Raw genomic sequence first — 12,212 nt, 5'->3', positions numbered from 1 at the left:
CTTCGAGGAATCCGCCATTGTTATTTCTCGCTCCGACGCACATCAGAAAAGGGGTAGAAAAGGGGCTTGTGGAGCTATAATAATAAGGAATTCAGACCCAAGCCTTTATGTTTTATATAGACCACAACGGTATGATTTATATGTAAAAATGAATGATTTAAAAGCATGATATGTACCCTTTAAGAGGACCCCAGAAGCAAGCACCTCAATGCAGAACATGAGATCCAAGGGGCGGAGTCGGATCCAGATTCAGGGGGCGGAGTAGGATTTCCTCGCACTGCATTCTGATTGGTCGACAGATTCCTAGCTGTCCGTTTAGAGAGAATGGCGTCATTTTAGCGGCCCCAAATATAATAACAAATGATCGTTGCGACGGAAGCGAATCAATCAAAACTAACTTTAGCTGAAAATAACTTTATTAAAGAACCACAATTTAGCTTTAATCTCAGTTACCTTCAATTATATGTTTATCTTTGTAAAGCTGCTTTGTAACAAATCCACAATGTTAAAAGCGAAATATAAATGAAGATGACTTGACTTTTGACGGGAAAAACAAACTTGCTGAAAACAAAATCTTATTTAATAAAGTTTAAAAAGTTACAAACACTAGTTTGTACATTGTGTGAATGTGTACCTTTTGTGTACCTTGGTGGGGAGCAATAGCCAAGTATTTTATTAGATTTTTTTTTATTAGGCTATTATTTGGAACAAGCATATAATTATAATAAAAAATAAAAAGATTGATTACAAATCCTTACATTTAATCTTCCCTGAAAAGCACGTGGTTCATTGTTACATGCAAGAATATCTCTTAAAAAGAAGTGTATTCTTTGATAGGCTCTCAGTAATCCACATGCACTTTGATTTCAAATACTTTTTTTGAAATACCAATTTTCAGTGATATTAAATCAAGTTTGAATTCAAGCAGAAAATATGTTTGCTTTTTCCACAACTGATTATGCAACTGTAAGTGACTAAATTATAGCAGCACTAATTTTATACTTATAAATGACTTCACAATGGAATCTGACATCATTTACTGTTAGTGAGGTAATCAAGTAGGGCTAGTACATAAAGGGTTTCAGCCAGTTAACAGGATGGTGTATCGGTCAGGACACAGGAATAAAGACGAGGAGATGTAATTTCCTTCTTTAACTGTATTCAATTCCAGTGGTACTCATCAGAACATTCCAATATCCAGTATTGTCATTACAGTCTGATAAAACAAAATAAATCACAACTGTAGTTTTAAACAGTTCCAGTACTAAATTATTATGCAACATGAATAATAAATCCAGGATCATCAAACATACATCTCAATAAACATTGTTATGCCCCTTTAAACGATCTACAATTACATAAAAATTATTCTTTATAAAGAGTTTTACCCATCTCACTAACCAGTTTGCATATAACTGTTTTAAAATGGGTTTACAGAAGAAATGATGGCGACATCCTCTGGCCAGACAAGGCTACTACACAATAGCGTTCGCACATGGTCTCCTGAGCACGACATTAACTCTCTTTAACTCAATGAAATAAACATCAGCACGTAACTAGAACATTAGAAGGCTCACACAAGTTAGCTGATTATTTTGTATAAAATCCACATACTCACATACAAGGAATAAAATCACTGCTATTCTGTGAGGCAAAATTTCTACAATGTACAAATTCCTAGTGACTTGTCAGACATTACACCATAAGAATCCAATGGTCCTTGGGACAACCATGCATGTAATCCACTTGATACTTCTTGAGGCTTCCCTGTAATATGGTAAATGGTTTAAAAAATAAAAAGAAAGTGAAAACTTTGGAAAGACTGTTTTTTGTTTTGCAAATCTAATTCTCACCTTCCATGGCTCCTGGACTTTAATGCTAGGTTCAGCCAACACTCTCGGATTAAAGGCATGTCAGTCTACGGAAACAAGAAACAAAAAAACATCAAAAACTGAGACAAAATGAAAGAGTCATCAAAACATGTCTCTAATAAATTGGGTAAAATCAAATGGCCACTCAAAAGTAATGTATAGTGCATACTGTAACACATTATTTATTTATTCCAAGCAATTACAAATTCTTCCTATACCCATTGCCTTTGAAAAGCCACTAATGCAATCCCCAAAGTCAGGTAAGGTTAACTTGAAGCTTCATTTGTCACATACCATTAGCCTGAACACTCCACAGTCCAAGTGGTCTCTCTGTGATGGTGGAATAACCTGGCAAAAATCCAAAACATACTATATACGTTGTGTATTGATGACAGTGTTGAATGCTGAGTGCAATGAACCTTGTTCTTATTGAGTTGCCAGTTTTTTTCCAGCTATCCATTTTGTTGCGATCATGCTTCAAAAGAGAACAGATAGTTAAAACTTTTTAAAAGTTGAAAACAGTTTTAAACTTAGGATCCACCTCTATAGGTCCGATTTTGAAAAACCCGCTATTTGGGTTGCAGTAGCAAGGTGGTTGACTAGGCCTAAACCAACATTGTGCATACTACTGAATTTCAATTGTAATTGTAAAATGAGCCTATTTCCAAAAAATGTGGAGTATCCCTTTAAGGTTTTTGATGAAAACATTCCAGGATTTTTCTCCATATAATGGACTTCAATGGGAACCAAACAGTTCAAGGTCCAAAAAAACAGTTTCAGTACTGCTTCAAAGGGCTTTAAACGACACCAGACGATGAATAAGGGTCTTATCAAGCGAAACAATCTCTCATTAAAAAAAAAAAAACAAAGTTTAAGTTTTATAAGCTATCTTTTTCCGAGTCAATCCGTTCGCTGAATGAACCAAATGACACGAAAAAAGATTCGTTCATTTTGATGAACGAGTTCGAACAGGAGAGTCACAAACGCGCATCACAGAACAGAGCAAGGCGAGCATTTGAGCTTATAAAACTTAAACTTTGTTGTTGTTTTTTTTAAATGAGCGATCGTTTCACTTGATAAGACCCTTATTCATCGTCTGGGGTCGTTTAAAGCCCTTTGAAGCTGCACTGAAACTGTCTTTTGGACCTTGAACCATTTGGTTTCCATTGAGGTCCATTATTTGGAGAAAAATCCTGGAATGTTTTCATCAAAAACCTTAATTTCTTTTCGACTGAAGAAAGAAAGACATGGACATCTCGGATGACATGGGGGTGAGTTAATTATTAGCAAAAGTTTTTTTAAAAGTGAACTACTCCTTTAAAACAACTGTAGCTACAGTAGACTTGTATGTCTAACAAAAACAAAATAAATCCTTACGGCCCAATAGGCCCCGGCAAACTACTTCGGCAGTCACAGATGTCCAAAAGTCTTTCAAATTGATCTGACCATCATATTCAGGTGGTGGAGGAGGAATCTCACTCACTGTAATAAAAATTCTCAATGAAACGTTTATAGAATATTTTTTATATGCTGATATGACCTACCAGGCATATTAAATGCCGCCTTTTTGTGAAGATCCATCACAGGAGTATGCGTAGTCATGGTCTGTTAGTGCTTCGAAATGCATATATGCATGAAGGATTTTTTCTTTACGTGGAAATTTCTGTTGTGTTGTCGTCTCCAAAACCTCAACAGCTCTGCTAATGGCATGATGAGTCTGTTTTGACAAGATTAGTTATTAGCATATAGATCATTTAAAAGAACACCATATAATTAAAACCTTAAATAACAGCAAACCTGGAGTGAATGGCGCAGGACAACACACGTGTGATGACATCAGCAAATGGTCATCAAAATTGTGAAGACCATCAGTCCACTCTTGATAGCGGTATTTTAGACCACAGTTGCTGCACATGCGGTAGTAGGTAGAAAATCCTGAACAAAAAAAATCAAATAATTTAAAAATCACAATAGAAGTATTCATTGAGACAGCTTAACACAGTGATGTTACACTAAATAGGTATTTTACTCATACTTACTTACCCTTAAAAATGCCAGTGTACGTTATACACTTTACTTTGGAAGTAATCAACACTGGCTCACTTAGGACCACATTGCCTGTACATTTTGAGCAAACAGTCTGTAGTTCACACCAGGTGTACTTCTAGACTACGACCTCAAGGTGGCAGCAAATTGTAACGTATTGAGGCTGCTTCAAAAATTCACCTCTGCTACTCCAAATACAACAGGACCCTGATCATTACTGTTAAATACACGACCTAAAACTAATATAGAAAATTATAATAATCCGATTTTACAAGGCAAGGCCTCCAACCATTTGATCGTTTACATGAAAAATTGATCATTTAATTAATAAATCCAAGAGAATTCTATCAGCTCTTATAAATATATGAGGTCTATAAAATTATAGAGAGACCCTTCATTCATCATTCGACATAACTTAATATTCCAAAACGATGACCTCACATTAAGTGAGAAAATCGCGACAAACTTTTATATGCATTTTAAACAATGACAGTATTACTGTTGGCATGGTAACATTCTAACAAATCCTAGAATTGTTAGATAGAGCAATCGTGTCTCAACAGAAAATGTTGGTCTACTGCTCGATTCATGTGGATTAGTTTTACGATCTCTTTATGATTTTTTTTTGAAGCGTTAAAGCGGTAGGCCTAGTTGTGTAGCTGTCAGTGGAGGGACAGAAATATCCGAGATTTCATTCAAATCTCTTCATTCGTGTTCTGAAGAGTAATTTGAGGGGTAGTAATAATGACTAATGATGAATGAATAATTTTTGGGTGAACTAACCCTTTAACTGTTGTATATTATGCTGATGTTTCCAGTCAACACTCAACAGGTCAGTGTTAAAATATTATAATTGACCATTTCATTCAATCACAATGAATCAGGATAAATAAGGACTGTGGTCCACATGCACTGCTGGAGGTGTCTTGAAGTTGTAGCTAATCCTTCATTTAAAATGTTTAATGGAGTGTACGCTCATGTGTTCTTAGATATGTGTAAATGTGTGTGTGTGTGTGTGGCCATGCTCACTGACTTGTGAAATCGCTCTATTAGATGTGAAATTGCTGTTATTTGCTAATATTATTTATGAGTCATTTAACGTTTCGCGCTCACTCTGGCAGTGGTTTGGTTCGTTATTGATTTAAAATGTCTTTCAATGGTCCAGAACACACTGAGGTGCTGCTGAAGACCTCTTACTTGATTTGAGTTGGATGTCTAAGAAGTGATGGGAGACAGATTGGTGTGGGGGATCACTGTGGCTCCAGGAAGGGAATGATGGTATGTTTGCAAACTTTTTTTATCCATTTTATCTGTGAATGGATTTAAACAAAGCTCTTTCTCAGCTGATTTACAATCCCCATTCTGTGGACAAAATCACGCTCATATATATATATGTAACCCCTCACACCCGGGTCCAACTCGCCCCGCTCCGAGCGGGCCTCGAACCCGGGTCTCCGGCATGAGAGTCAGGCGCTCTAACAAGGAGGCTAAAGACTGCAGCCTCTAGCGTCTGTCGCTAGAGCGCCCATTGAGATCGGTGAGTGAGGTTTACTCGCACAGCAACTACTAGCTGGCCTCCGTTACATATACATATGTATGGCATATGTGGAACGGAATAAGGCCATTATAATTTACACACTAAGAATGCTTTAAATGCAAAGGATACCAAGCATACCTGTGTATTCTTCATACCCATTAGACACGTCAGGTTACATGCAACAGGCACATTCCTCTCACCCCATCTTCACCTCTTCATCTCCATGGCAGAACGCGTGTCAAACGACAGTGGAGATTCTGACCTTGCCGTCACCGCCGTAACCTCACGCCTGCCTCCGGCACTGACCTTGAGCAATGAATGCGGCAGAGAGCAAAGCGAAAGCGAGAAAAAATAAGAGAAAGGGCGAGTGAGCCGTCAAACTGTCGCCTTTTAACCTCTTATTATAAAAGAACAAATTGCACTAGAATTTCCTTTGATAGTGTACCTAGACTTCTCTCTGTGCGCCAATGGAGATGCTGAACAACTGAGATATAGGGCCCTATCTTGCACCGAGCGCAAATGACTTTGTACACTGACGCATGTATCATTCCTATTTTGCCCATGCGCAAAGCGGACTTTTCCCTCCACAGACGCACATCGGTAAACTACACTGTCAGAAAAAAAGGTACGAAAGCTGTCACTGGGGCGGTACCTTTTCAAAAAGATACACTTTTGTACCTAAAGGTACAAATATGTACCATCAAGGTACCAATATGCACCCTTTAGGTCCAAAAGTATACCATGAAGGTACCAATATGCACCCTTTAGGTACAAAAGTGTACCAAGAAGGTGCCAATATGCACCCTTTAGGTACAAAGTGTACCTTTTGAAAATGTACCGCCCCAGTGACAGCATTCGTACCTTTTTTTCTGAGAGTGTAGGAAATCAACTTGCGCTCCCTGGGCGGGTCGGTGCAAAAAAAATAAAATAAATAAAAAATAGACGTGTTTCAGTGCAAATATTCCCTAGTGCTATTTTGCAGTTCCAGAAAACAATTGCGCCACTGACCAGAAAAACACCTAGTCTAAGTCAGTGACACGTTGCGCATAGCTACAGTATATTCAGATGCTATTTTAAGTGTGCATGCTTGGCCATAATAGGCTACAGAGTGTGAACAACGCGCATAAACTGTAGGCCTAGATGATTCTCTCATCTACACAGATGCATTTTACTTTTTGCAAATTATACATTATTATAAGGAAAAATATTTAAACACGAGGGAAATCACTGCTGTGTCCATGACGATGGGAAAAATAGGCATAAAGCTTACATATTGAACCATATTATATGCATATTTAACCAAATCTAATTCTTTAAAAAACATTTTTTAAAAATTCATGCGGCGCGAATGAGGCAGGAGAGCGCTATAGAAAGCCTTTAGGGCCAAAAACACGTGAATTTTAACGCGTATTTCACACGTAAAATACTCGTTAAAATTCGCATGTTTTTGGCCCTAACGGCTTTCCATGAGCGTCAAGGTAGACGCGAATTTCCGGTGTGAACGTAGCGTTATTGGTTTATTTCACATTACGCCCAAACCACACCTATGAATAATGAAGCTACTTCAGACCAACACCTTTTAAACTTGCGTCGGGAGCAAGAGTCACGCCGGTAAAATAGCAACAGCGCTCAAGACCCGCCCACAAAGTTACTTACGCTTGCGTTTCAGATCGTTAAAATAGGGCCCATAGTCTTAAAGCAGACGAGACAAATCATGGCATGAACCACAACTCTGTAATCTACAGAAACGGCTGATAACGTTGAAGGTGCAGTAATTGACTTTTTTTTTGCACAGATTTTTTTTTTTTTTTTTTTTGCAAAATCTAGCCAATCAGAAATATCACTTGATATTTAATGCTCAATAAAATGGCAATTGTTTGCTCCCTAAATATTTGAGTGTACAATCATGGTGATTAAAAAAAAATAAAAATGTTGTGATATTTTTCCAGTATATCTTTAATCTCGATCATTCATGATTAAATCCAGCCTATGTCATTCTAAAGACAATCAAATCGCCTACAGCAGTTAGAACTGCACCTCAGTCATCTAGACATTAAAAAAATCTCATGCAATATTTATGTATGTTAAATACAGCATCATTTGGTACGTCTTAGCCTCTATAGAGCCCGGGTCTAAAGAGACCAGTGAGGTTCTCCTCTGACTAAATTATATCAGAGGATTACAGACATCACTTTCAAAAGCAAGGATGGATCAAGTTGAAAGGCATCTTGATTTGAAAGCCACTATTTGCCTAAGCAGACTTTAGAAGATTGAATATCAAAAGAAGAATATTCTTTATTATATTGATCATATTGAAGGGCCAAAACATGTAAGTGTTTTTAAAGACCAATACAGAAAATGAAATACATCCATCGGAGGATATTACAAATAAAAGAACAAGTCTCTGTGCTAAAACAGGGGGTTCTGGCTCTTTTAATTGGCACAGACGCTGTATGACATCTGCAAACTATATGATCGAATTTCTTTCAAAGTCCTAGTAAAATAGATTTATTATTTTGACAGATGCATTATTTAAAGCAGTTGGTTTTATCAATAACAATCTGTGTTGACAGTCTCTAAATATGCGACTGTGAGAGACATATGAGCTACAGTGTGCATTATAACACATAATTACCTATTATTGATCTTGAACTAACAGGCGGGTTCTCTTTCAGTCAAAGCATTTGTTTTCAAGCATTGCCAGTGGAGGACGCTCTTCTACTGACAACCAGAGTAAAACATCTAATGTGTTAGGAATGAACCAAAAAATTAGAGACCTGTGATTCTACAATGATTATTTTTGCAATGAAGATAAATGCTGATTGTTCATAGTGTTGCTTGCCACTTTTATAATGCAAGCACACAGGGACAGGCTGTTGTTGAAACTAATATTTTATCTAACTGTCATCACATCTGAATAGAGGTTGTTTTTGAATTGATGACCTATCCATGATAGAAGATGATGGACACATCTCTTGCATAGAGGATATATACAACTAATAATATAATTGGGTAACCCTTTACATTAAGTTTGTAACTAACTTAAAATGAACAGTATAGCCTACTTCTTTAGCACTTATTAATCTTAGTTCATGTGAATTTCAACATCACGTTATTAAAATCAAAGGTTAGTTAATGCACTGTGAACTAACATGAACAAACAATGAACAGCTGTATTTTATTAACAAAGATTAGGCCTATGTAACATTTCCTACAGTAGGCCTAGTAATCTTTGTATTGCTCATCGTTAGTTCATGTTAGTAACTATTAACTAATGCTAATTAACCTTATTGTAAAATGTAAACAAAAATGGTCATACCGAGTCAGTTTGGTTAATCAAAATTAACAGTTTGTTGTGAGCATAAACCAGTCCTCTAATTACTGATAGAAAGGCCTTACAAAATGCTTCGATTTTAGCATTTACACCTAATATGAGTGAAACACCGTCCAATTGAAATTCATTAATAACGATTATTCGTCGAAGTAATTAACATCCCCGATGATAAACACGGGAACAATACCCTAATCAGCGACCGGTCTGAATGTGACTACCCACGGTGCTCCGTATGGTCCGCGCGCAGCAGGCCTGCTGGGCCGTGTGTGTCTGTGGAAACAGGGCGAGCCTAATTACACGGAGAAATCCTTCACCCACCCGAGCGAGTCATTGTACGGTGTCCTTTTTCTTCCCGTCAGTCTTTCAGCGAGGGGCTAGATTGGCGCTGGCCCCGGGGTTTGTGGGAACCGGGACAGCCCTTTCACGCAAGCCCTCCTCAGGTCGACATTATTACACGGCCAATTAAGCCAGTTCAACGGGCTCGAACTTGAGCAAACAGCGGGGGCGATTGTTTTCCGCAGCCCTCCCCAGCTAGCCTGGCTAATTACTCCTGGACCGCACCTAACCAGGACACAGGAGGGGTCTGACCAACTAATTATAACCTGAACCTCTCTAAAAGAAGTTCAAACGAAAGGTTGGGGAGGTCTTAAAACAATACATTTGTTTTCTACATCACAGTTAGGCCTAATTTTGTCTCTGTGTGGTCCTATTAGTTAGTACCCTTTCATAATGGCGACCAAATGTCCCCACAAATAGTTCATTTTTGACCTTGTGGGTGTATATCATGAGGAAAAACAGCTTATAAATCAAACAGAATCATGTTTTTATTGAAAATGTAAAAATGTGGAAAGTTTTGTGTGATGGGTAGGTTTAGGAGTAGGCTATGTTAGGGTTAGTGAGGGGAGAATATACAATTTGTATAGTATAAACATCATCATGTCTATGGAAATTCCCCATAAAACGTGTGTGGGTGTGCCACCATATTCTGTGGACAAATTTGCTCTCAGAAGTGAGCTAAACCTGACAAAATCGCTCAAATCCTCCTTTTGGGTATGTACTAATTTATAAAAACTGTGTAAAAAATAAAGTGTGCGTGTATTTTTCAATGTGTTTTCTTTTCACATCTGTAAATTCACAAAAACATAACATTTCAGATCTGTAAAATAGATGCTGGGATGTACAATGATAAAACACAAGAACTGTCATTATACATGATTAGTTCATTTTATTAGCTGTTTTTCCTCAATTAAAATGTATTGACTGATTTTATCAACTAAAATATGACGAGCAGAAGCGATTGTTGACTTACGTTTTCTGATCAAATACAGGTTTCCATTACAAACAAGCCCTGAGGTGACCAACTTAAAACAGGTGACTCGTTTTTGCGAGGAAAACAAACACAAGAGGGGGATTTGTGCTGGAGGCAGCTGTGGATCCTGCACGCTCAGCTGGTGCTGCACAAAGAAACAGGTGACGGGGTAGAGATGTTTGCCCTGCGAGGGTGCCGCCGCGTGCTGCTTTTCCCTGGAACCAGCTCTCTCGGTAAAACCCGCACCTGGCCTGGTGGTCTTGGCAACATCGGTCAACCTCTAGCAGATGTTCGTCTCTCTCTTTTGTCGCTGACTTCGCGGTGGCTGCTCCGCAAGACAAAACTGCGGTGAGAGGTGCTCCTGCCACAGAACGCTAATCAAAAGATGACTAACATTCTTCCCCCTTTAGCCCACACTTCCAGAGAGTGTGAGAGGCCACTTTCAGAGTGGGGAGCTTGGATGGGTAATTGTGCATGATTAGCAATTTTAATTACCAGGTGCTCGGGGTCCCGTCTGAGAGAGTGTAAACAGCACTCAAAGCTCCTTGAACATCCCACATGACTGTCCATTGCTGTGTGTGTGTGTTGACAAATTCCCCACTGTAAAAAATAGTACCGTAAAAAAACGGTAAACTACTGGCAGCTGTGGTTGCCAGCATCATACCGCAACTAAACGGTGTTACCGTTTTTGTGTTAGAGCATATAGCCGTTAAATTAAAGTTCACTGTAAAAACCAATCCTGTAAAAAAACGGTAAACTACTGGCAGCTGTGGCTGCCAGCATCATACCGTAAAAATACGGTGTGTGACTGTTTTTGTGTTTGAGCATATAGCTGTTAAATTAAAGTTTTATACTGTAGCTGACAATACAGTATTTAGCTGTTAATTTCAAAAACAGTAACACACCGTATTTTTACGGTATGATGCTGGTAACCACAGCTGCCAGTAGTTTACCGTTTTTTACAGGATTATTTTTAACAATGGTAGCTGACAATACGGTATTTAGCTGTTAATTTCAGTAACAACCCGTATTTTTACGGTATGATGCTGGTAACCATAGCCGCCAGTAGTTTACCGTTTTTTTACAGGATTATTTTTTACACTAGCTGACAATACGGTAGTTAGCTGTTAATTTCAAAAACAGTAACACAACGTATTTTTACGATATGATGCTGGTAACCACAGCTGCCAGTAGTTTACAGGATTACTTTTTTACAGTGGTAGCTGACAATACGGTATTTAGCTGTTAATTTCCAAAACAGTAACACAACGTATTTTTACGGTATGTTGCTGGTAACCACAGCTGCCAGTAGTTTACCTTTTTTTTTACAATACAGGGACTGTAAAGTTCAGGCCGTGACCCCTTTGGTTCATTCCATTTTTTATTTAATGTCCTAGATCATATTGTTAGTGTCATTGCACTGAAAGCAAACTGGTGCTTGCAAACTTTTCAGAAAAATAAAAATTAAGACAGCCATGAGCACAATCCAAGGAAATTGTGATTTCGCTTTAAAGCGGTGTTATTCCTTTCCAGGTCTGTTAACCTTGCAAATTTCTATACTGTTTGTTTTTTTGTTTGAATGACACAAGGATGTCTTGATGTCTTAAAAGACTTGTTTTTATAGCAAGTTTCTAATAGAGAAAATGGGTGACGGTTGTTCTTTGTTCAGGAATATCTTGCTTTTGAATCAAAAGAGCCATTCATTCGCATATACCACATGTATAAAGAAATGTGTGTGTGTGTGCAATGTGTATTCACCCTATCAACTTCTTGTTCTCATTTAGAGTGGGAGCATAGCCTTGAGGACCATTCAGACCCAGGTACGGTACACTACCCAGACAGCATGTACCTTGGTCCAGATCTGGGATGACACTACAATATATCGACCAGGTTTGCTCATCAAAGACAAACTCAATTTATGAATATTCAGAATTCACGTATTTGAGCTCTGCTGCCAGAGATGACACATGGGTCAAAGCCTCTCCTTTTCTCTCTTAGATCTCACTGTCCCACATAATGAGAACTGTTCTGAACTGAAGGACCCGAGTGAGTCTTTTGTGTCGCAGTCCAGTGAATACAGGTGTTTAAAGATGAAGAGAAGAATGTAAGAGGGAC

At 38.2% G+C, this 12,212-nt stretch overlaps 1 long non-coding RNA gene across 5 annotated transcripts in view; it reads right to left on the bottom strand.

The window, feature by feature from the left end:
* Nucleotides 1-760: 760 nt before the first annotated feature.
* LOC120490236 (uncharacterized) overlaps nt 761-12,212 on the bottom strand; it is a 45,296-nt gene continuing 33,844 nt past the window's right edge. The window contains exons 1-7 of one of the 5 annotated variants that reach the window (XR_016168806.1): nt 5,900-6,058; nt 5,593-5,760; nt 3,669-3,806; nt 3,416-3,588; nt 2,166-2,346; nt 1,854-1,918; nt 761-1,767 (exon numbers count right to left, since the gene is read on the bottom strand). This is a non-coding gene — a long non-coding RNA (uncharacterized LOC120490236). Of the gene's footprint in view, nt 1,768-1,853; nt 1,919-2,165; nt 2,347-3,415; nt 3,589-3,668; nt 3,807-5,592; nt 6,059-12,212 lie in introns of those variants that run through there. The other 4 variants (XR_016168805.1, XR_016168804.1, XR_016168807.1 and 1 more) reach the window with 4 other exon arrangements.

Source organism: Pimephales promelas, chromosome 6 (genome assembly GCF_988280905.1).
Source record: "Pimephales promelas chromosome 6, fPimPro1.hap1.1, whole genome shotgun sequence".
NCBI classification, from domain to species: Eukaryota; Metazoa; Chordata; class Actinopteri; order Cypriniformes; family Leuciscidae; genus Pimephales; species Pimephales promelas.
Note: the sequence above shows the minus strand (reverse complement) of the source record. Positions and strands in the feature narration are given on the sequence as shown.